Source organism: Balaenoptera borealis, assembly GCF_965194805.1.
Source record: "Balaenoptera borealis genome assembly, chromosome: 12".
NCBI classification, from domain to species: domain Eukaryota; kingdom Metazoa; phylum Chordata; class Mammalia; order Artiodactyla; family Balaenopteridae; genus Balaenoptera; species Balaenoptera borealis.
In genome coordinates, this window is record NC_138869.1 from 20,560,008 (window position 1) to 20,583,405 (window position 23,398).

General features: G+C 39.7%; 1 protein-coding gene across 3 annotated transcripts in view; it reads left to right on the forward strand.

The window, feature by feature from the left end:
• The window catches only part of CNTN3 (contactin 3), a 330,473-nt gene that overhangs the window by 200,866 nt on the left and 106,209 nt on the right, over positions 1-23,398 (forward strand). The gene's annotated exons all lie outside the window — the stretch shown is intronic.

A 23,398-nucleotide genomic window follows, 5' to 3' on the forward strand; every position in this document is an offset into this window, starting at 1 on the left:
TCACTTAACCTTTATGGGCCTCAATACTCTCATCAGTAAAATGGGATTAAAATTACTAAGAGATACTCTTCTCATGTACGTACTACTTCTCAGAGCATAGCATAAAGCACAAAAATAAAGTCATGGCCCTTATGTGAGTTATTTTCTTTTTACCATGTTTGTAAGGAGTGGTTTTTAAATAGACTATAAGACTCAGAAATACTCGTCCCATGAGAAAGGGGGATACCTGTTTCCTCTCATGTAACTAGTAAACTCTTCCTTTATTGAGCAGCTTGTTAACTTCCCAAAATAATCCAACCTGTTAATTCAGTGACAATATCAGGGTAATTTAATTTAATTTAGTCTTTCTGCAAATGTTAAAGCTAATGTAATTCCATAAGTTTATCTGTAAATTATCTACTTTAACATACAATAGTTGAGAGATAAGGGTCAATAGTTTTAAGAGTTAAAATTACATTTTAGATGCCTTAATTTCTTCTGCCAATAACTTGCATACAAAGTCAGTTGAAGCTTCACATTAACAGACTGAATCCAAACTGAAAAATTAATCAGTTGTTTGGGATAACTACCAAGAGTATGTATACTGATCTCTAATATAGAAAACAGAGGGAATTAGCTTCAATAATCAAATTAAAACTAACCTAAGAGATGAAAAAAGGAGCGTCTGATGGACTGAGCCATCCTTTTCTCTGAAGTAAGTGTAAGTAAAGGATAAATCCTTATAAAATCTGATTTCCCTGATTTTATCCAGGACTTCCTGCCACGTGGCCTACAAGAGTGCTTTCTTTGTTGAGATTGTAAAGGCCAGTCAGTTTTCTCTTGCCTGTGTGCCTGTAGGCAATTTTGTGAGATGTCCTGTGAAGAAAAATGGGTAACCTATATTGTGTATCCAAAGACTATTTTAGCTGCCCCTTAGAATAGAACTTTTCAGGAAACACTTGTTAAATATAAAAATTAGGATTTATTTTAAAACCTTTTTGTGGGGTAGGAAAGTTTTTAATAAAGATAAATATATTCCTGGGTTGTAAAAGCTATTTTCTGTCTATGTTTCTTTTCCTTTTTAAAACAATTATGAAACATCTGAGTATTCATATGCTATACTTTTTCTGACGCTGATTTTTTGAGCCATATTTAAAATACTTGAAATTCTAAAATCAGTCATTTGACAGCCACTCAGTTTGACTGTATCTGATCATAAAAATTATATAATTAATATTTCCAAGCTGTTCAATATACTCAATAAACTTCTAACGTGTTAAGTTCTCATAAACATTTGCAATGTAGACTTTTATTTAAATTCATGTTCCTTTTAAAATTTGTCCATATTAATTTATTTGTTTTTTACTATCTGTTAGGTGCCTACCTTTTGAGGAACACTAGGCTAATTTTAATTCAGTGATACGGTTTTTATCAGAAACCATCCTGGCACTGGGATGGGCTATTTTCTGGCTATTCAGAGAGCCTAGAAAAAAACCATCCTGACTCAGCCGTCAGCCAGGAGAACTAATTTGGCCTGATCATCTGCCTTTAAACATTCTCCCTTTAACCCCAGGATGACAATTCATCAGCTAAAGAAAAGTAGAGAACGTTCTTAATTACTGGGGTCCCATTTTATGTGTATGATATTAGAATATTAAATATAAATTGTTTCTTTTCTACCTGTGTCATTATGTCATCATCAAGGTTCACAAGTTGAGTGGGATGGGGACCTGTTCTCATTTTTCTTTTATTTATTTAATTTCTTTTTGGCTGCATTGGATCTTCGTTGCTGCGCGCGGGCTTTCTCTAGTTGCGGCGGGCGGGGCCTACTCTTCGTTGCGGTGTGCGGGCTTCTCATTGCGGTGGCTTCTCTTGTTGCGGAGCATGGGCTCTAGGCGTGCGGGCTTCAGTAGTTGTGGCACGCGGGCTCAGTAGTTGTGGCGCACGGGCTTAGTTTCTCTGCGGCATGTGGGATCTTCCCGGACCAGGGCTCGAACCGGTGTCCCCTGCATTGGCAGGGGGATTCTTAACCACTGCACCACCAGGGAAGTCCCTTTAACCACTGATTTTTTTTTTTTTTTGGCCGCACCGTGCGGCTTGTGGGATCCCCCACCAGGGATCAAACCCAGGCCCTCGCGGTGAGAGCGCTGAGTCCTAACCACTGGAGCACTAGGGAATTTCCTCTGTTCTCATTTTCATTTAATATCTGTATACATCTCAAAACAATGGCACACAGATGAGCATTTAACCAACAGCCCTTGCAATTTTAAAGGCAAAACCTTCTCTCAATATCCTCATAGATGTGAGGAGGTACTTCTTTGACTTAAGATTACAGACAGTCAGTTGATATTTAGAAATGATTATTCCCATTTGGAAATATTCCAAGAACAAGTTAGAAATAGAACTCCAATTCATTGCTAGCTTTCAGCACTCTGCAGAGCCGCGTACCCACTCCCCAGCTCACTTGACACCACCTGTACTGTGAAGCCTCGCTTTTGTGGCACACTTAGCTCATCTGATTAATTGAGCAGAAAGGATGCTGCATTTTGTCATGCTTGCATTTTGATTATTTCTCCACATCAGTGTTCGGTCCTATTACCTTTCTTTTCAAGTGAGATCAGATTTCAGCACACTTACCTTGGCTTATATTTTCTCTTAAGAGTAAACTTTAATCTTGTTTGTACTATATAATGATTTTAATCTGCTCTGTCCAGTTCTGTCCATTCTTTTGTTTGAGGAAACTTTTTATTCTTGCCAAGTTCCCGTTCTGTTTTTCATATGTGATAGTAATTATATATCCAGAAGCGCATATCTCAGCGTCTCCTAAAAGTACATCAAAACACTGTCAACAAGCAACTCCCACCGCTCAACCTAGCTGGTTATAGGAGTCAAATATCTTCGTGCACGCCATCATTTTAGAGCTTCTCACTGTTCATAAAGCATAGACACTTGTTTGACACCTGTTTGCCTTGCCCTCTGCTACCAGCATCTTAAGCACTTCCGGTTGGTTTGATCTGCTCCCTAGATCTGCCAGTGAAAATTATACCTTTACTGCTTGGATCTGGATGGGCTTGTTCACTGCAGTGTCTGTGTGATGCAGTCCTGCCTCTCTGCTTCCTCCACAAAACCTGCGTTTTGCATGTTTAACTTCTTTGTAGGATCCCCACAGAGGACAGTCAAACAAGAGCAAAACAATAGCTACAGACATTTACTGAACCCTCACTAATTGTCATGCATGCCTGTAAATACTTTGTATGTATCTCTTAATTAATCCACAACCAAAACTATGGGGTAGGTACTACTATTATCTTTATATTACAAACAAGGAAACTGAGGCATAGAGAAGAAAAGAGCCTTGCCCCTTGGTTACATAGCTTTAGGTACCAGAACCAGGGATGGATCTCAGTCATGGTTTATTGCTGTTGTTTGTTTCTTCCAATAACTTTTGTTTTTAACCTCTACCCTAGACTGTCTTTTCTTAAGAAATAAAACTTGTAAAGGAGAATATTTAAGGGATAAAAGGAATCTGAAACACCCATAGTCTTCAACCCTTTTGAATTTATGGATTCATCTTAACTGTCAAAATTTTACTATTGTCACATGATTTAGACACTACACAGAGAAGACAGCCCTGTGTAGTGGGTTAGGCTCTGTTCCACATTGCGTGGATTCAAATCCTTCTAACATTACTTATTACCTGGGACTTCCTTAATTGTCTTAGTTGCCTCGTCTGTGTAAAATGTATGTTAGTAGTACTTGCCTCATAGACTTTTGTGAAGATTAAATAAGGTAATATGTTTAACTTGCTAAGAGCAGTATCTGGCTCGCAGTAGGTACTCAGCTATTTCTATTACTTTTTGTATTTTCGAGAGAGAAAGTACATGATACCCAAAAGTCACAGTGACTTCAGTAACACTTTTTAATTGAATATATATTTTTGTTAATCACAGTATGGCTCTCACATTTTAAATAGCAGGATCTGTTTATATATTTTGTAATGTAAAATTTGTTTGATCTCTCCCACCAAGTAGATGCATGTGGATTCTCTCATCTTATGGCAATTCCCAAAGAACCTGTATCCTATAGGTTAGCAACCAGGGCAATCTCGTACAACCCACAGGTTGGCATCCAGGGCAATCTTACGCGACCCTGTCATTTTTCATATCAGAGAAGAAACTGAGACCAGAGATTTTAAATGAATTTACCAAAGGCACGTACCTAGGATGAGAGAAAGTCAAGTTTAAACCTCAAATCCTAAGACTCAATGCAGAAGCACTTCCTTCTTTCGAAGGTGCCCCCATAAACTTATTTCAGGCTGTTCTTCCAGTCAGAGAGACAGCTTGGTCAAACAGTGTTATGTCCTTAAACAGTACTTCAGGCTTTCTTAGTTTCCTTTATCCACGTTATATTTGCTGCTTCTCCTTGTTAAGAAATAGAGAAGCTTCCCTTCATATCTTCATGTATAAGAGGCTGAAAGGAAATTTGGAGAAATGACAGAACAGGTTCCATGTTCCGTGTAACCGTAACCATTACAAGTCACCTGGGACCTAGGGGTCGATGACCAAATCCTTAGGGCTAAGACCCATCATATCGCCTTCTTACATGTTCTCTGGTGAATAAGTGGTGCAAAAAGAGATTCTCTAACTGGAATTCGAAAATCTTTCTCCGAAGAAAAGTGATAAAATTTATTATTTTTATCAGAGCCCAAGTATTGTAAGTGTCTATGGTCGACAGAAATAAAATACAGCTCTGATCTGGAACATGGTGCACCAAGTACTCTTTGATTTAACACATTCACATTGAAAGCTAGAAAAGTCCTTCATCGCGTGCCAGCTGAAGGTCAACTAATTGAATTAATAAAATAAAGGAATGAGAGAAATAAACATGCTCCTAAATCTCCCAGAAGATATGTTGTTGAAGTAAAATGTGGTAAAACAAATATGAGCAGTTTCAGTAATTCCCAGAGCCTTATACAACATATGGTCTCAAAATAAGACAGCAAAACTGTCTAGAAGCAGAGGACAGGCATCCCTCACAGTAACTAGATACACAGTGAAACAGATGCTACTCTTGCTTATAACAGAATATTAGCTGCTGAAATGTAATTGGCAGAAGAGATCTTTATATCACCTCAGGTAATGTAAAGGGGAAAGAATCAAAGTAAGCAGGGTAAATCAGCAGGACAACTTGTTTAATATGAATTTATTCTGAAAATGAAAATGCAATATTGTTAGGGAGAATAAAAAGAAGATGTAATATTGAATTAGAAGTTAAAGGAATGAAGTTCAGTGTCCTTCTCGTTGAAAGAGGATCAATGAACATTTATGTCAAACACATTACAATTTCTAGATAAGTTTATTCTTGACTTTGATCAAGGCCAGATCTAACGCTTTTATACTGAGGATCTACATATTTGCTTCTTGGAAAGAAAAGCTTTTCATCTTGTTGGCTGAAGAATACTCACGTGATTGCTGCCGTTCCTTTTCAAGAGGAGACCTGTCTCCTTTATTAGAAGCGCTTTATAGAGAAATGTTTGAAGGAGTGAGCAGGTGGTGGTTTTGTATTTCTTTGTGTTGTTTCCGGTAAATATATTTAGAGCCAAAAAGAAAGAGCCAGTGCTCTTTAACACTTCTGTATAATTGTTTCTTGTTGGAAAAAAGCAAAAGGAAAGAAATTAATTAAAGTTAGTAAACATAAAATTTACTGCATTTTAAGGACAATTGTCAGTAGAACTGCCTAGAGGCAGACCTCAGAGGTACTGCGGGTTTGGTACAGACCACCACAATAAGCAAATAGTGCAATAAAGTGAATCACACGAGTTTTTTGTTTTCCCAGTACATATAAAAGTTATGTTTGTACTAGGCTATGTTTTAATAAGTGTGCAATAGCTTTATTTCTACTAACTTTTTTTTTTTTTTTTTTTTGGCCGCACCACGCGGCATACAGGATCTTAGTTCCCCGACCAGGGGTTGGACGCACGCCCCCTGCAGTGGAAGTGTGGAGTCTTAACCACTGGACCTCTAGGGGAGTCCTAGCTTTATTTCTAAAAAAAAAAAAAAAGTTTTAACCTTAATTTAAAAACATTTTATTGCTAAGAAATGCCAACCATCATCTGAGTCTTCAGTGAGTCATAATCTCTTTGCTGGTGGAGGGTCTTTCCTTGATGCTGATGGCTGCTCACTGATCAGGGTGGTGGTTGGTGAAGGTTGGGTTGGCTGTGGCAGTTTCTTCTTAATGAAGTTTGCCTCATCAATTGGCTCTTCTTTTCAAGGATGATTTCTTTGTAGCATGCAGTACTGTTTGATAGCATTTTACCCACAGTAGAACTTCTTATCAAAATTGGAGTCAGGCTTCTCAAACCCTGCATCAACCAAGTTTATGTAATATTCTAAATCTTTTGTTGTTGTTTCAACAGTCTTTATAGTATCTTCACCAGGAGTAGATTTCTTCTCAAGAAACGACTTTCTTTGCTTATCCATAAGAAGCAACTCTTCATCTGTTAAAGTTTTATCATGAGATTGCAGCAATTCAGTCACATCTTCAGGCTCCGCTTCTAATTCTAGTTCTCTCACTGCTTCCACCACAGCTGCAGTTACTTCCCTCACTGAACTCTTGAATCCCTCAAAGTCATTCATGAGGGTAGGAATCCACTTCTTCCAAACTCCCGTTTATGTTGATATGTTGACCTCTTCTCATGAGTCATGAATCTTCTTAATGGCATCTAAAATGGTGAATTCTTTCCAGAAGGTTTTCAATGGACTTTGCCCAGATCCATCAGAGGAATCACTATTATGACATCTTTGGCCTTGCAAAATGTATTTCTGAAATAATAATACTTGAAAGTTGAAATTACTCCTCGATCCGTGGGCTGCAGAATGGACGTTGGGTTAGCAGGCATGAAAACAACATGAATCTCATTGTACATCTCCATCAGAGCTCTTGGGTGCATTGTGAAGGAGCAGTAATATTTTGAAAGGAGTCTTTGTTTCTGAGCAGTCGGTCTCAACAGTGGGCTTAAGGTATTCAGTCAACCCTGTTGTAAACAGATGTGCCATCATCTAGGCTTTGTTGTTCCCTTTATAGAGCACAGGCACAGTAGATTGAGCATAATTCTTAAGCCCTAGGATCTTCAGAATGGTAACTGATCATTGGCTTCAACCTAAAGTCACCAGCTGCATTAGCCCCTAACAAGAGAGCCAGCCTGTCCTTGGAAGATTTGAAGTCAGGCATTGACTTCTCTTCTCTGACTATAAAAGTCCTAGGTGGCATCTTTTTCTAACATAAGGCTGTTTCATCTACATTGAAAATCTGTTGTTTAGTGTAGCCACTTTAAATTATTATTTTAGCTAAATCCCCTGGATAACTTGCTGTAGCTTCTACATCAGCCCTTGCTGCTTCACTTTGCACTTTTATGTTTCCGAGACGACTTCTTTCCTTAAACCTCCTGAAATAAGCTCTTTTAGCTTCAAACTTTTCTTTTGCAGCTTCCTCACCTCCCTCAGCCTTCATAGAATATAAGAGAAATTAGAGGCTTGCTCTGGGTTAGGCTGTGGCGTAAGGGAATATTGTGGCTGGTTTGATCTATCCAGACCACAAAAACGTTCTCCATATCAGCAGTAAGGCTCTCTGGCTTTTTATCATCCATGTATTCAATGGACTGGCACTGATAATTTCCTTCAAGAACCGTTTCTTTGCCTTCACAACTTCCTAACCGGTGCAAGAAGCCTAGCTTCTGCCTGTCTCACCTTTCCATGTGCCTTCCTCTAAGCTTAATCATTTCTACCTTTTGATTTAGAGTGAAAGACATGTGACTCTTCCTTTTCCTTGAATATTTAAGAGTCCGTTGTAGGGTTCTTCATTAGCCTAATTTCAATACTGTTGTGTCTCAGGAAAGAAGGAGGCCTGAGGAGAGGGAGAGAGACGGGCGAATGGCGGGGTGGGCGGGTGGTGGTGCAGTCAGAACACCGATTGGTAGGGGAAATTTCCCTCCTCTACTCTTCGTAAGTTCTTGTGGCTGCACTAATAATAAAATTGACACAAGATAGAATAACAAGAGGAAAAGAAACACATTTTAATTCGTGTGCGCAAAGGTCTCATAGAAATGGGACCTAAGAAGTGGCCAAAACAAGCAGCTGTTATAATTTTTGGAAAAAGAAACAGTAAATTTGAGAAGAATTGACAGGGCAAAGAAACTTATGCTTTGGGTTCTTCATTAGTGAAGAACTTAAAGTGTGGGCTTGGGGTAGTTAAATAACAAAGTAACAAGGTTTGTTTATACAGGCTTCTTGGCCCAGGATTCCTGTCTCTGGTGATAAGGGCGTCCTTCTACCTCTAGATACAGGGAATGTACCTTTCACATGAGAAATGTATTTCCTGCTTTCAGGGAGATAGAAAAGAGGCTCAGAGTGTACCTCTTGCATTGGCCATTTAATGTAATTCAAAATAATCAGTATGCCATTGAGGCATATTTTGGGGTGGCCTGCCCTGGGCCCCAGTAGCTTGCTGTCTTATGTGGATGCCCTAAACACTTAGAGTAGTAACATCAAAGATCAGTGATCACACTTCCCCATAATAACTATAAAAATAATGAAAAGTTTGAAATATTTCAAGAATTACCAAAATGTGACACAGAGACAGGAAGTGAGGAAATGCTATTAGAAAAATGGCCCCAACAGACTCACATAACACAGGGTTGCCACAAACTTTCAATTTGGAAAAAATAGGATATCTGTGAAGCAAAATAAAGTGAAACTCAATAAAGCGATGTATGCCTTTATACACGTGTTATTTAGCATAGCAGGCAGGGAAACGTGAAGTGGTCTAAAAGCTGTTTTTCTGACTTTGTCATCTATCACTTTTCTGAAAGCCTGCAAACTACGGTCTATATTTGACTTGAACCTGAGGCGGCTGTGAAATCTCCAGTGCATATCCTTTAGTGCCTAAAGAAATTGGCATTTATAGAGCCCTACAGATTTGAAGGAAGGGAATTACTTTTGGTGATTGATTCCTTTGGGCCTTGTTTTTTGTTACCATGTTTATTTCAGTTATTCAGGCATAATTGCACATCCTTCCATAATCAAATACTTATTTGATTTGGATTCATTTGATTTTGGTTTGATTTATTTGATTTGTTTTTTTAATCAGGTGACTTAGGACTATTTTAGTAGTATAATTTATAATAGAACCACCACTTTCTAAAATGTGTTATTCAGAAAAGCTAGATCAGGAAGGGTGAAGATCCGTTTTAAAATACATTTTTAAATGGTATTTAACCCTATTTTGATGAACAGTTTGATATGTTACTAATAGTTAAGTAGTAGTACTACTTTGTGTGTGTGTGTATGACAGAGTGTGGGTTTGAGTGTGTGTTTGTGTGTGTCACTGGAGGCTGGACAGGGAGGGAAGGAGAAACATTAATTTCTCCAGCTTCCTGAGGACTCATTTGTTGTCCTCAGTTGGAAGACCCCTGTGACTTGGCGGAATGACTTTGTCTTCTGCTAATAACTTCATTTCTATTTACCAGTAAAAATGAACATTTATTCTGCTTTAAAAAATCACCCACATGGCAAGAAGGGAAATATCAAGTCCCCGTGACATTCCTTAAGGAAATCATTTTAATTTTCATAAAAGAAAATGAGACCTGATGAGGAATGGACAGAGTTATTGTGATGCTGCCCCTTTATTCGCTAGCCCTTAATTATTTCATTTATTTTATTGCACATTTTTCCCCCTCCATAGACTTCTTTTGTAGTATTTGCAACCCAGTGAAATCCCTCTCTGGAATTAGCTTCTGAGAGTTGATGTGCGAATTATAACCCAGAAGCACCACCTTTGGATTCATTAAAGGGTGGGCTTCTTGTAGTTAGCTTGTACTGAAGAAAATTTCCATTTTGCAAGGGCAGTGTAAATTTTGCATATCATTTTAATAAGCAAGGCAGGTCAATCAAATTATAATTGGCTCCAATTAGCACTCCCATGAGCTGTAGGACTCTTTACCTTCTCCTGGACTGCACTTAAAAAGAAAATGTTATTTACTGTCACTGAAGTCATAAAAAAATGTCCATTATTCAGTATAAGTGATGAAGCAAGTGCAAACCTGGCCAGAAGGATTTGGCATATATTTAAGATGTGTGCACCAAAGTGCACATTGTACAAAGCATTTTCTTTTAGCTGCACAAGCAGGTGGTGGCAGCGAAGCTTCTAGTGTTGGCAACATTTGGGTTTAGAGCTAATCTTAAACTCGCTTTCTAACATTTTCAGGGTCTCTGAACTCCTCTGGAAAGGTACATTTAAAAAAAATTTATTTATTTATTTATTTATATTTATTTTTGGCTGTGTTGGGTCTTCGTTTCTGTGCAAGGGCTTTCTCCAGTTGCGGCGAGCGGGGGCCACTCTTCATCGCGGTGCGCGGGCCTCTCACCGTCGTGGCGTCTCTTGTTGCGGAGCACAGGCTCCAGACGCGCAGGCTCAGTAGTTGTGGCTCACAGGCCTAGTTGCTCCGTGGCATGTGGGATCTTCCCAGACCAGGGCTCAAACCCGTGTCCCCTGCATTAGCAGGCAGATTCTCAACCACTGCGCCACCAGGGAAGCCCCCAAGGTACATTTTAATAATAAAAATGAGGAAGCCCAGAAGAAATGCATTATATTCCCAAAGTCTCTTCTACCTTAAGTTCCGACTCTGCCATTTTGGGGCGCTCTTCCTGAATTGAGTGTCAGCACGATACCAGCAAGTCCTCATACGAGCTGGGGAATAAGTAATTGCAGTTTGGGTCTGTGGCATGAAGATCTTGTCATGTCCTTATAAAGCATCACGGTAACTCCATCCTGTCCTTATTAGACCTCATCTTCTCTAATGAGTGTCTGAACCACTTTCTGTAGCAATGCCTTGCTTCTTTAGCACCCTCGCAAAGGAAGTATGTCGTTAAATGGCTTGCCGATGTTTTGGCTAGTCCGTCTCCGCGTTAACCCCAAATCATTGCTAGGCATCAGGTATTGAGTGTCCTTGTACTTAGCTCGCACTTGTATTTCCTCATCTTGAAATTTCCTCGCAGCAAGGAGACAGTCCCAGCAAAACAACTTGAACTAAGGATGAGAGAGAGGAGGTTCACTGGATAAATAAATAAATACATGTTCTTCCTGAGAAAAAGGAAGACTGTGTATATACAAGCAAAAATACAAATGGCCTCTAGAGGGCACCACACATTTTTGCCTCAACAAATACGGAAGAAAGAGCTTCACTTTGGCACCGTATCAGTTTTAGCAGCCAAGGTACCAGGAGAGAGATGAAGGCACTCGTTAGGAGAGGAGCTTCCCTGGCAGAAGCCTAAAAATGAAGACAAGGATGTCAGTGCCTAGTGCAGTCAGAATGTGATGGAAGATGCGGGTACCCACTGAAAATACTCCCCATTCCTAAAAGAAAATAGTAGAACTAAAAGTGGTGGTCACAGGGCTGCATTATTTCTTGGAAGCTTCTATTACACAATGTAATGGCTGGTATGTAGTCCCTAATGGTAGCGACTAAAGCAAGAGAGAGAAACAAAGAAATGTAGAGTACAAGAGGCTAATGGTCTTGCATGACCTTTGTGAAATATTTTTTCACAAAGGTAGGACAATATGACAGCCCTGTAAAGAAGAGAGGAGTAAAAACAAATAAGACAAGAGATCTTAAAAGATTGCCAAACTCATAATTTGGTCTAGAGATAATATTAACCTAGAACAAGAGTCAACAACATTTTTCTTAAAAGATCAGATAAATCTTTTAAGCTTCATGGGCCATGTAGTCTTTGTCGAAGCTACTCACTCTACTCTTACAGCCTGAAAGCAGCCCTAGACAATAGCCATTGAATGGGCGTGAGTTTGTTCCAAAAGATGTAGTTTACAAAGCAGGCAGCAGTCTGGGCTTGACCTCCTAGTTATTCCTTGCTGACCCGTGGTCCCCCAAGTATGAAAGGAGGAAAGAAATGTCACCTTTAGTGTTTTCCCTCCCTGATCATTGTTCTCCTAATCTTAGGACCTTCACAAGCCAGGCTTGTTAGTACTCTGAATCAGAATGGATTAGGCAGACATTTATGGGCTAAACAAGGAAACCTATATACATAATATTGTCACCAAAGCAACAACTTACAAAAAAGCTTTTGAAAGACAAGACACTGAAATGATAGAAGTGGTGATAGATGCCTTCTGCTTCAAGGTATAGACTTTTCATTCCTAACCATTGATCTGTTCTTCTTTGAAACTTAAATTGTCTTCAGTTTTCTACATTTTAGATTGTTGAGTGTGTCCCAGACCCTCCATCAGTGTGGTGTCATGTGTAAGCTCTATAGCAAAATTTCCTTCCCAACTTGTATGAATCAGTTAAAATCAAGATAAAAATCTTGAGTGACATCAAGCAAGCTCTCAGACCCTTTTAAATATGTTTTATTTAAACATACTTAAATATGTTTAAATATTTAAAAAGCAGGTCAGACTTCCCACTTGGCACTACAGAAAATTGCCAAAGTTACTTGCACAAATTTGCCCAACTGCAATTTTATTTGACAGAATTTCTTCTAGCAAATGCCTATACAAAGGATTAGATATCCCTCATAATAGAATTTTATAATGGAACTAGAAATAAACCCTTCAATGTCAGTAGTATGTGTATTAATGTATCTTCAGGTAAACACTAAGGTGACATATTTCATGTTAAATTGACTGGCCTTACACTTAAGTGACGCAGGAAGGAATGTGATTGGAGGAGTGATGTCCTCCATCAAATATTACTTTTTAGAAAACAGAGTTTCAGTGCTCCATTTTGTTAATTTATGGCTTTGATTGGTAAAACCTCTTTGTCCTCTAATAAAAAATATTTCACATTCCCAATATTCACGTAACATTGTTAATAGAACGCCCAGCAGCCAGGAAGTTTTGGGACAATGTGCTCATGCACATTATACACAGGAGGTTGGGAAGGGTTTTGTAAAGCCTAGCTTGTTTGAGTATATAAAATTATTATTTTTATTATAGCTTTTTATTTATCATCGTGCATAAAATGATGTTGAAAAGTCTCCAAAGGATGCTGATTTGATATATATTTTACTTTGCAGTATACAATTAACATTTATTGCAAATGCAGATTTTTATGGTGAATAAACTCTGAGAGTATTACGGCAGGTATTTTTTACTTTATTCAGTACACAGTAAATCACATAATTTTTTAATGTTTTCAATCAGAGTGATGCCATATATATTTCAACAAAGACATGCAAGCAATAAATGAAATAGTGCAGATCTTCCCTCTCTTCACTCTAAGACATAAAAGTTATATTTCGTTCCATCTCAATGAGAAAATCTATAAAGAAAGGTAGGTCAGTGCTACAGAATTCTGTGTACCTTTCATGACAGTGTATGCCATATTAAATACAGGTTTGATTTATTTCCATAAGTCTTTAAGGGTCTGAATCTTTGTACAGAACTATCAATCACTAATTCATTTGCTTTCAGGTTATCCTAGTTTGATACCACTTTTGGAATTACCCCTCCCTAATTGTATTGATTTTATAAACAGATTATGTAAAATCTAATTCTTCCTTAGGCATTAGGAGCTTAGGCTTTCTCCACTTTTTTGTCCTTGGTTGTTTGCTTTTCTTTGAAAATTGTGTCTACAGCACTTAGTACCTGACACATAGTGAACACTTCATTGTTAGCTGTCATCATCATTTGTATTCGTTTCCTGTTGCCACTGCAACAAATTACCACGAATTTTGAGGCTCAAAACGCCACAGGTTTAGTATCTTAAAGTCCTGCAGGTCAGAAGCCTGTGGAGGAAGAAAAATAATTTTCCCTCTACCCTTCCAAGCTCGCTCTCTCTCTCTCTCTATGTATATATATGTATTTTTTATATATGTAGTGTGTGTGTCTCTCATATATACATAGGAGTTACCCAGGATAACTGAAATGGCGCAAGCCACCACCTTAAATATAAAAGAAAAGAAAATGTTGGGGTGTGGCAGGAGGAGGCCTGTTATGGGAGGTGGTCAGGAAAAGTACAGTAAACAAGGGTAAGGTGATTATGCAGATTTAAGTTCTTGTCTTCTCCACTGAGAAGAGTTTAGTCATCCTTTTCTTCCTGGTACAGGGAGAGAGGCATCCTTACAAACAGAGATTCCCCTTTTAAATGTAAACGTCTCTTTAAAAAGTGTAACTTATACTCAAGTTTTCAGAGCTTTTTCTGTCGGCTCCTTCTTAAAAATAATCAACTTAAAATGATCTTCATGCCAAAGAGGCATATTTTGGGATGGTATATTCTGCTCCCCTTCAAGTCCAACACAAGTCTCACTGGGCTAAAATCAAGGGCTTTGTTCCCTTACTTTTGCAGCTTCTAGAGGCTGCCCACATTCCTTGGCAATCTTGGCCCCCAGCCAGCAATCCCATCACTCTGTTCTCTGCTTTCTTAGTCATAGTTCTGACCCTCCGGTCTCTGTTCTTTCCTCATAAGGATCTTTGTGATTACATTTTTGCCCTCCCAGATCCATTTCAAGATTCTCAACTTGATCACATCTGCAGACTCCCTTTGCCATGTATATTACTTCCCTATTGCTGCTGTAATGCATTACCATGAATTTAGTAGCTTAAAACACACAAATTTATTCTTTCATAGTTCTGAAGGTTCAAAGTCCGAAACCAGTTTCACTTGACGGAAAATCAAGATGTTGGTGGGTCTGCTGTCTTTCTGGAGGCTCAAGGGGAAAATCTGTTTTCTTGCCTTTTCCAGCTTCTATAAGCCAACTACATTCCTGGACTTACGGCCCCTTCCTTCATTTTCAAACCAAGAGTTTAGCATCTTGAAATATCTTTCTCTGACTACAACTTCTGCTTCTGGCATTACATGTCCTTTCAGTGACTTCCCTCTTATAAGGACCCTTATGGTGACATTGGGCCCACCCAAATAATCCAGAATAATCTTCCCATCTCAACATCCTTAATTTAATCAGATCTTCAGAGTCCCTTCTGCCTCACCGGGTAACATGTTCAGACTTTAGGGATTAGGATGTAGACTTCTGGGGGCCACTGTTCTGCCTACGATTATTAGGCCCAGGCTCTCTCTTAAAGTTGTAGTTACAACATCTCTACCCACGTATTGGGCATTTACTTCTAGGTTACCTGCCTGAGTCTCAAAATCTGTTTTCAGTACAACCTTTTCCATCCCCAGAGTGGTTTTTCTTCCTAATTTTCCTGTTTCTTCTGGTTATTCCACTCAAAACCTTAGAGGTAGTTTTTTGTGTTGTTAGTTAAAGATCTTTTTTTTTCTCTTGCTTTTCTGAGGAAGAAGTAGTGGAGGAAGACCATTGTATTATTCTAGTTACATCATATTCCAGTAGGTAGGCCATTGTAAGCCAATGGTTTAAGGCTTCTTCTCAGTAACTTAGCCCAGAAAAATGAGCTTTCTGTAAATGGTGGAATTTTTCCTTCTCTGCTTGTTGGGGTGGGGGGATTGGGTGGTGGTCTCAGGATAGGCTTACACTGACTCTGGGATGCTGACTTGTCTGGGCTTCTCTGGAGGGCAGGTACTAAGAATCAACCAGGGATTGGTTTGTATATTTGAAGAGCTTGGGGGATGAGGTGAGGGGACTATCTTGATGCAACATGGGGAGAAGGACAGTTATCTGAAAGGCAGTCAGTGAAAACAGACATTTCCTCCAAGGGGAGGGGCAATTTTTAATACCCAGGCGAGTGTGTCACTCAATTTCAGCAACACCATGTCAGTTCAGGTCCCCTAAGAAGGAGACTGCAAGATGGCATCAGAGAATTAGACATTAAAAAAAAAAAAGACCTGAGGAAGTGCCTGTGAAGGATAAGGGGGGAGCGAGCAGAAATGGGTAGGGGGAGACTCAGACTGAGATTCAGGTCTGATAGCTTTGAACAGAGAGGGGAGGAAAACTTGGGCAGGAAGAATGCCAGAGCACAGCACAGTTCTAAAACTATTGTGGCCCTTCTGATGGGGAGTCCTCAAGCCGTAGTTGCCCTTGTGAGGAATCCTGCAGGAGTGCCAGCATTAACACCCCCAGGGAGCCCCTATTAGCAGGTAGCAACCTGGGGAAGTGCAGCCACAGCTCGCATGCACCAGTGGCTGGAGGCCATCAGTTAACTGTGTGCCATGCAGTACGTTCTTCTCAAGTGAGACCTACTTGGGACCCTTCTGTGTCTACCACAGTCCACTCTGTGATTCTTTTTTTTTTTTTTTTTTTAAATATCTTTATTGAAGTATAATTGCCTTACAATGGTGTGTTAGCTTCTGCTTTATAACAAAGTTAATCAGTTATACAATATGTTCCCATATCTCTTCCCTCTTGCATCTCCCTCCCTCCCACCCTCCCCATCCTACCCCTCTAGGTGGTCACAAAGCACTGAGCTGATCTCCCTGTGCTATGCTGCTGCTTCCCACTAGCTATCTATTTTACATTTGGTAGTGTATATATGTCCATGACGCTCTCTCACCCTGTCACATCTCACCCCACCCCCTCCCCATATCCTCAAGTCCATTCTCTAGTAGGTCTGTGTCTATTCCCGTCTTGCCACTAGGTTCTTCATGGCCTTTTTTTTTTTTTCTTTCCTTAGATTCCGTATATATGTGTTAGCATACTGTATTTGTTTTTCTCTTTCTGACTTACTTCACTCTGTATGACAGACTCTTAACTCCATCCACTTCATTACAAATACCAACATTTCATTTCTTTTTATGGCTGAGTAATATTCCATTGTATATATGTGCCACATCTTCTTTATCCATTCATCTGTCGATGGACATTTAGGTTGCTTCCATGTCCTGGCTATTGTAAATAGAGCTGCAATGAACATTTTGGTACATGACTCTTTTTGAACTATGGTTTTCTCAGGGTATATGCCCAGTAGTGGGATTGCTGGGTCGTATGGTAGTTCTATTTGTAGTTTTTTAAGGAACCTCCATACTGTTCTCCATAGTGGCTGTATCCATTTACATTCCCACCAACAGTGCAAGAGTGTTCCCTTTCCTCCACACCCTCTCCAGCATTTATTGTTTCTAGATTTTTTGATGATGGCCATTCTGACCGGTGTGAGATGATATCTCATTGTAGTTTTGATTTGCATTTCTCTAATGATTAATGATGTTGAGCATTCTTTCATGTGTCTGTTGGCAATCTGTATATCTTCTTTGGAGAAATGTCTATTTAGGTCTTCTGCCCATTTTTGGATTGGGTTGTTCGTTTTTTTGTTATTGAACTGCATGAGCTGCTTGTAAATCTTGGAGATTAATCCTTTGTCAGTTGCTTCATTTGCAAATATTTTCTCCCATTCTGATGGTTGTCTTTTGGTCTTGTTTATGGTTTCCTTTGCTGTGCAAAAGCTTTTAAGTTTCATTAGGTCCCATTTGTTTATTTGTGTTCTTATTTCCATTTCTCTGGGAGCTGGGTCAAAAAGAATCTTGCTGTGATGTATGTCATAGAGTGTTCTGCCTATGTTTTCCTCTGAGAGTTTGATAGTGTCTGCCCTTACACTTAGGTCTTTAGTCCATTTTGAGTTTATTTTTGTGCATGGTGTCAGGGAGTGTTCTAATTTCATACTTTTACATGTACCTGTCCAATTTTCCCAGCACCACTTATTGAAGAGGCTGTCTTTTCTCCACTGTATATGCTTGCCTCCTTTATCAAAGAGAAGGTGACCATAAGTGTGTGGGTTTATCTCTGGGCTATCTATCCTGTTCCATTGATCTATATTTCTGTTTTTGTGCCAGTACCAAACTGTCTTGATTACTGTAGCTTTGTAATATAGTCTGAAGTCAGGGAGCCTGATTCCCCCAGCTCCATTTTTCATTCTCAAGATTGCTTTGGCTATTCGGGGTCTTTTGTGTTTCCATACAAATTGTGGAATTTTTTGTTCTAGTTCTGTGAAAAATGCCAGTGGTAGTTTGATAGGGATTGCATTGAATCTGTAGATTGCTTTGGGTAGTAGAGTCATTTTCACAATGTTGATTCTTCCAATCCAAGAACATGGTATATCTCTCCATCTATTTGTATCATCTTTAATTTCTTTCATCAGTGTCTTATAATTTTCTGCATACAGGTCTTTTGTCTCCTTAGGTAGGTTTATTCCTAGATATTTTATTCTATTTGTTGCAATGGTAAACGGGAGTGTTCTCTTAATTTCACTTTCAGATTTTTCGTCATTAGTATATAGAAATGCAAGAGATTTCTGTGCATTAATTTTGTATCCTGCTACTTTACCAAATTCATTGATTAGCTCTAGGAGTTTTCTGGTAGCATCTTTAGGATTCTCTATGTATAGTATCATGTCATCTGCAAACAGTGGCAGCTTTACTTCTTCTTTTCCGATTTGGATTCCTTTTATTTCTTTGTCTTCTCTGATTGCTGTGGCTAACACTTCCAAAACTATGTTGAATAATAGTGGTGAGAATGGACAACCTTGTCTTGTTCCTGATCTTAGTGGAAATGGTTTCAGTTTTTCACCATTGAGGACAATGTTGGCTGTGGGTTTGTCATATATGGCCTTTATTATGTTGAGGAAAGTTCCCTCTATGCCTACTTTCTGCAGGGCTTTTATCATGAATGGGTGTTGAATTTTGTCGAAAGTTTTCTCTGCATCTATTGAGATGATCATATGGTTTTTCTCCTTCAATTTGTTAATATGGTGTATCACATTGATTGATTTGCGTATATTGAAGAATCCTTGCATTCCTGGGATAAACCCCACTTGATCATGGTGTATGATCCTTTTAATGTGCTGTTGGATTCTGTTTGCGAGTATTTTGTTGAGGATTTTTGCATCTATGTTCATCAGTGATATTGGCCTGTAGTTTTCTTTCTTCGTGACATCTTTGTCTGGTTTTGGTATCAGGGTGATGGTGGCCTCGTAGAATGAGTTTGGGAGTGTTCCTCCCTCTGCAATATTTTGGAAGAGTTTGAGAAGGATAGGTGTTAGCTCTTCTCTAAATGTTTGATAGAATTCACCTGTGAAGCCATCTGGTACTGGGCTTTTGTTTGTTGGAAGGTTTTTAATCACAGTTTCAATTTCAGTGCTTGTGATTTGTCTGTTCATATTTTCTATTTCTTCCTGGTTCAGTCTCGGCAGTTTGTGCATTTCTAAGAATCTGTCCATTTCTTCCAGGTTGTCCATTTTATTGGCATAGAGTTGCTTGTAGTAATCTCTCATGATCTTTTGTATTTCTGCAGTGTCAGTGGTTACTTCTTTTTCATTTCTAATTCTATTGATTTGAGTCTTCTCCCTTTTTCTCTTGATGAGTCTGGCTAATGGTTTATCAATTTTGTTTATCTTCGCAAAGAACCAGCTTTTAGTTTCATTGATTTTTGCTATTGTTTCCTTCATTTCTTTTTCATTTATTTCTGACCTGATCTTTATAATTTCTTTCCTTCTGCTAGCTTTGGGGTTTTTTTGTTCTTCTTTCTCTAATTGCTTTAGGTGCAAGGTTAGGTTGTTTATTCGAGATGTTTCCTGTTTCTTGAGGTAGGCTTGTATTGCTATAAACTTCCCTCTTAGCACTGCTTTTGCTACGTCCCGTAGGTTTTGGGTCGTCGTATCTCCATTGTCATTTGTTTCTAGGTATTTTTTGATTTCCCCTTTGATTTCTTCAGTGATCACTTCGTTATTAAGTAGTGTATTGTGTAGCCTCCATGTGTTTGTATTTTTTACACATCTTTTCCTGTAATTGATATCTAGTCTCATAGCGTTGTGGTCGGAAAAGATACTTGATACGATTTCAATTTTCTTAAATTTACCAAGGCTTGATTTGTGACCCAAGATATGATCTATCCTGGAGAATGTTCCATGAGCACTTGAGAAAAATGTGTATTCTGTTGTTTTTGGGTGGAATGTCCTATAAATATCAATTAAGTCCATCTTGTTTAATGTATCATTTAAAGCTTGTGTTTCCTTATTTATTTTCATTTTGGATGATCTGTCCATTGGTGAAAGTGGGGTGTTAAAGTCCCCTACCATGATTGTGTTGCTGTCGATTTCCCCTTTTATGGCTGTTAGTATTTGCCTTATGTATTGAGGTGCTCCTATGTTGGGTGCATAAATATTTACAATTGTTATACCTTCCTCTTGGATCGATCCCTTGATCATTGTATAGTGTCCTTCTTTGTCTCTTATAATATTCTTTATTTTAAAGTCTATTTTGTCTGATATGAGAATTGCTACTCCAGCTTTCTTTTGATTTCCATTTGCATGGAATATCTTTTTCCATCCCCTCACTTTCAGTCTGTATGTGTCTCTAGGTCTGAAGTGGGTCTCTTGTAGACAGCATATATATGGGTCTTGTTTTTGTATCCATTCAGCCAGTCTGTGTCTTTTGGTGGGAGCATTTAATCCATTTACATTCAAGGTAATTATCGATATGTATGTTCCTATTCCCATTTTCTTAAATGTTTTGGGTTTGTTATTGTAGGTGTTTTCCTTCTCTTGTGTTTCTTGCCTAGAGAAGTTCCCTTAGCATTTGTTGTAAAGCTGGTTTGGTGGTGCTGAACTCTCTCAGCTTTTGCTTGTCTGTAAAGGTTTTAATTTCTCCATCAAATCTGAATGAGATCCTTGCTGGGTAGAGTAATCTTGGTTGTAGGTTTTTCTCCTTCATCACTTTAAGTATATCCTGCCACTCCCTTCTGGCTTGCAGAGTTTCTGCTGAAAGATCAGCTGTTAACCTTATGGGGATTCCCTTGTGTGTTATTTGTTGTTTTTCCCTTGCTGCTTTTAATATGTTTTCTTTATATTTAATTTTTGACAGTTTGATTAATATGTGTCTTGGCATGTTTCTCCTTGGGTTTATCCTGTATGGGACTCTCTGTGCTTCCTGGATTTGATTAACTATTTCCTTTCCCATATTAGGGAAGTTTTCAACTATAATCTCTTCAAATATTTTCTCAGTCCCTTTCTTTTTCTCTTCTTCTTCTGGGACCCCTATAATTCGAATATTGGTGTGTTTAATGTTGTCCCAGAGGTCTCTGAGACTGTCCTCAGTTCTTTTCATTCTTTTTTCTTTATCCTGCTCTGCAGTAGTTATTTCCACCATTTTATGTTCCAGGTCACTTATCCTTTCTTCTGCCTCAGTTATTCTGCTATTGATCCCATCTAGAGTATTTTTAATTTCATTTATTGTGTTTTTCATCGTTGCTTGGTTCCTCTTTAGTTCTTCTACGTCCTTGTTAAATGTTTCTTGCATTTTGTCTATTCTATTTCCAAGAATTTGGATCATCCTTACTATCATTATTCTGAATTCTTTTTCAGGTAGACTACCTATTTCCTCTTCATTTGTTAGATCTGGTGTGTTTTGACCCTGCTCCTTCATCTGCTGTGTGTTTTTCTGTCGTCTCATTTTGCTTATCTTACTGTGTTTGGGGTCTCCTTTTCACAGGCTGCAGGTTCGTAGTTCCTGTTGTTTTTGGTATCTGTCCCCAGTGGGTAAGGTTGGTTCAGTGGGTTGTGTAGGCTTCCTGGTGGAGGGGACTATTGCCTGTGTTCTGGTGGATGAGGATGGATCTTGTCTTTCCGGTGGGCACGTCCATGTCTGGTGGTGTTTTGGGGTGTCTGTGGCCTTATGATTTTAGGCAGTCTCTCTGCTAATGGATGGGGCTGTGTTCCTGTCTTGCTAGTTGTTTGGCATAAGGTGTCCAGCACTGTAGCTTGCTGGTTGTTGAGTGAAGCTGGGTCTTGATGTTGAGATGGAGATCTCTGAGAGATTTTCTCTGTTTGGTATTACATGGAGCTGGTAGGTCTCTTGTGGACCAGTGTCCTGAAGTTGGCTCTCCCACCTCAGAGGCACAGCCCTGATGCCTGGCTGGAGCACGAAGAGCCTTTCATCCACACAGCTCAGAATATAGGGGAGAAAAAAATAGAAAGAAAGAGGATAAAATAAAATAAAATAAAGCTATTATAATAAAAAATAAGAAAAAAAATTATTAAGAGTAAATGTATTCAGAAAAAATTTTTTTTTAATTTTTAAAAATAGATTTATTAATTTTTTATAGTAAAAAATAAAGAAAATTAAGAAAAAATTTATTAAGAAAAAAAATTTTTAATCTTTTAAAATAAAAAATATGAAAAAACTTATTAAAATTTTTTAAATTTCTAAAAATAGAAAATACGGAAAAAATTATTAAGAAAACATATATTCGGAAAAAAAATTTTTTTTAAGTAAAAAAAAAAAAAAACAAAAAAACGGACGGACCTAACCCTAGGACTAATGGTGAAAGCAAAGCTATACAGACAAAATCTCACCCAGAAGCATACACATATACACTCACAAAAAAAGGAAAAGGGGAAAAATTAATATATCCTGCTCCTGAAGTCCACCTCTTGAATTTGGGATGATTCGTTGTCTATTCAGGTATTCAACAGATGCAGGCACATCAAGTTGTTTGTGGAGCTTTAATCCGCTGCTTCTGAGGCTGCTGGGAGAGATTTCCCTTTCTCTTCTTTGTTCGCACAGCTCCTGGGGGGTTCAGCTTTGGATTTGGACCCGCCTCTGCATGTACGTCGCCTGAGGGCGTCCGTTCCCCGCCCAGACAGAACGGGGTTAAAGGAACAGCTGCTTTGGAGGCTCTGGCTCACTCAGCCTGCGGGGAGGGAGCGGTACGGAGGAGGCGGGGCGAGCCTACGGCGGCAGAGGCCGGCATGACGTTGCAGCAGCCTGAGGCGCGCTGTGCGTTCTCCCGGGGAAGTTTTCCCGGATCATGGGAGCCTGGCAGTGGCGAGCTGCACCGGCTCCCGGGAGGGGCAGCGTGGAGAGTGACCTGTGCTCACACACAGGCTTGTTGTTGGCGGCAGCAGCAGCCCTAGCGTCGCCTACCAGTCTCTGGGGTCCGCGCTGTTAGCCGCGGCTCGCGCCCGCCTCTGGGGTCCGCGCTGATAGCCCCGGCTCGCGCCCGTCTGGAGTTCATCTACGCGGTGCTCTGAATCCCCTCTCCTTGCGCGCCGCGAAACAAAGAGGCAAGAAAAAGTCTCTTGCCTCTTCGGCGGCTGCAGACCTCCTCTCAGGCTCCCTCCCGGCTAGCCGAGGCGCGCCAACCCCTTCAGGCTGTGTTCACTCCGCCAGCCGCAGTCCTCTCCCTGCGATCCGACCGAAGCCAGCGCCTCGGCTCCCAGCCCCCGCCCGCCCCGCGGGTGAGCAGACAAGCCTCTCGGGCTGGTGAGTGCTGCTCGGCGCCGAGCCTTTGTGCGGGAATCTCTCCGTTTTTCCCTCTGCGCCCCTGTTGCTGTGGGATCCGCACTGATAGCCGCGGCTCGCGCCTTTCTCTGGAGCTCGTTTAGGCGGCGCTCTGAATCCCCTCCCCTTGCGCGCCGCGAAACAAAGAGGCAAGAAAAAGTCTCTTGCCTCTTCGGCAGCTGCAGACTTTTTCCCGGACTCCCTCCCGGCTAGCACCGAAGCCCGAGC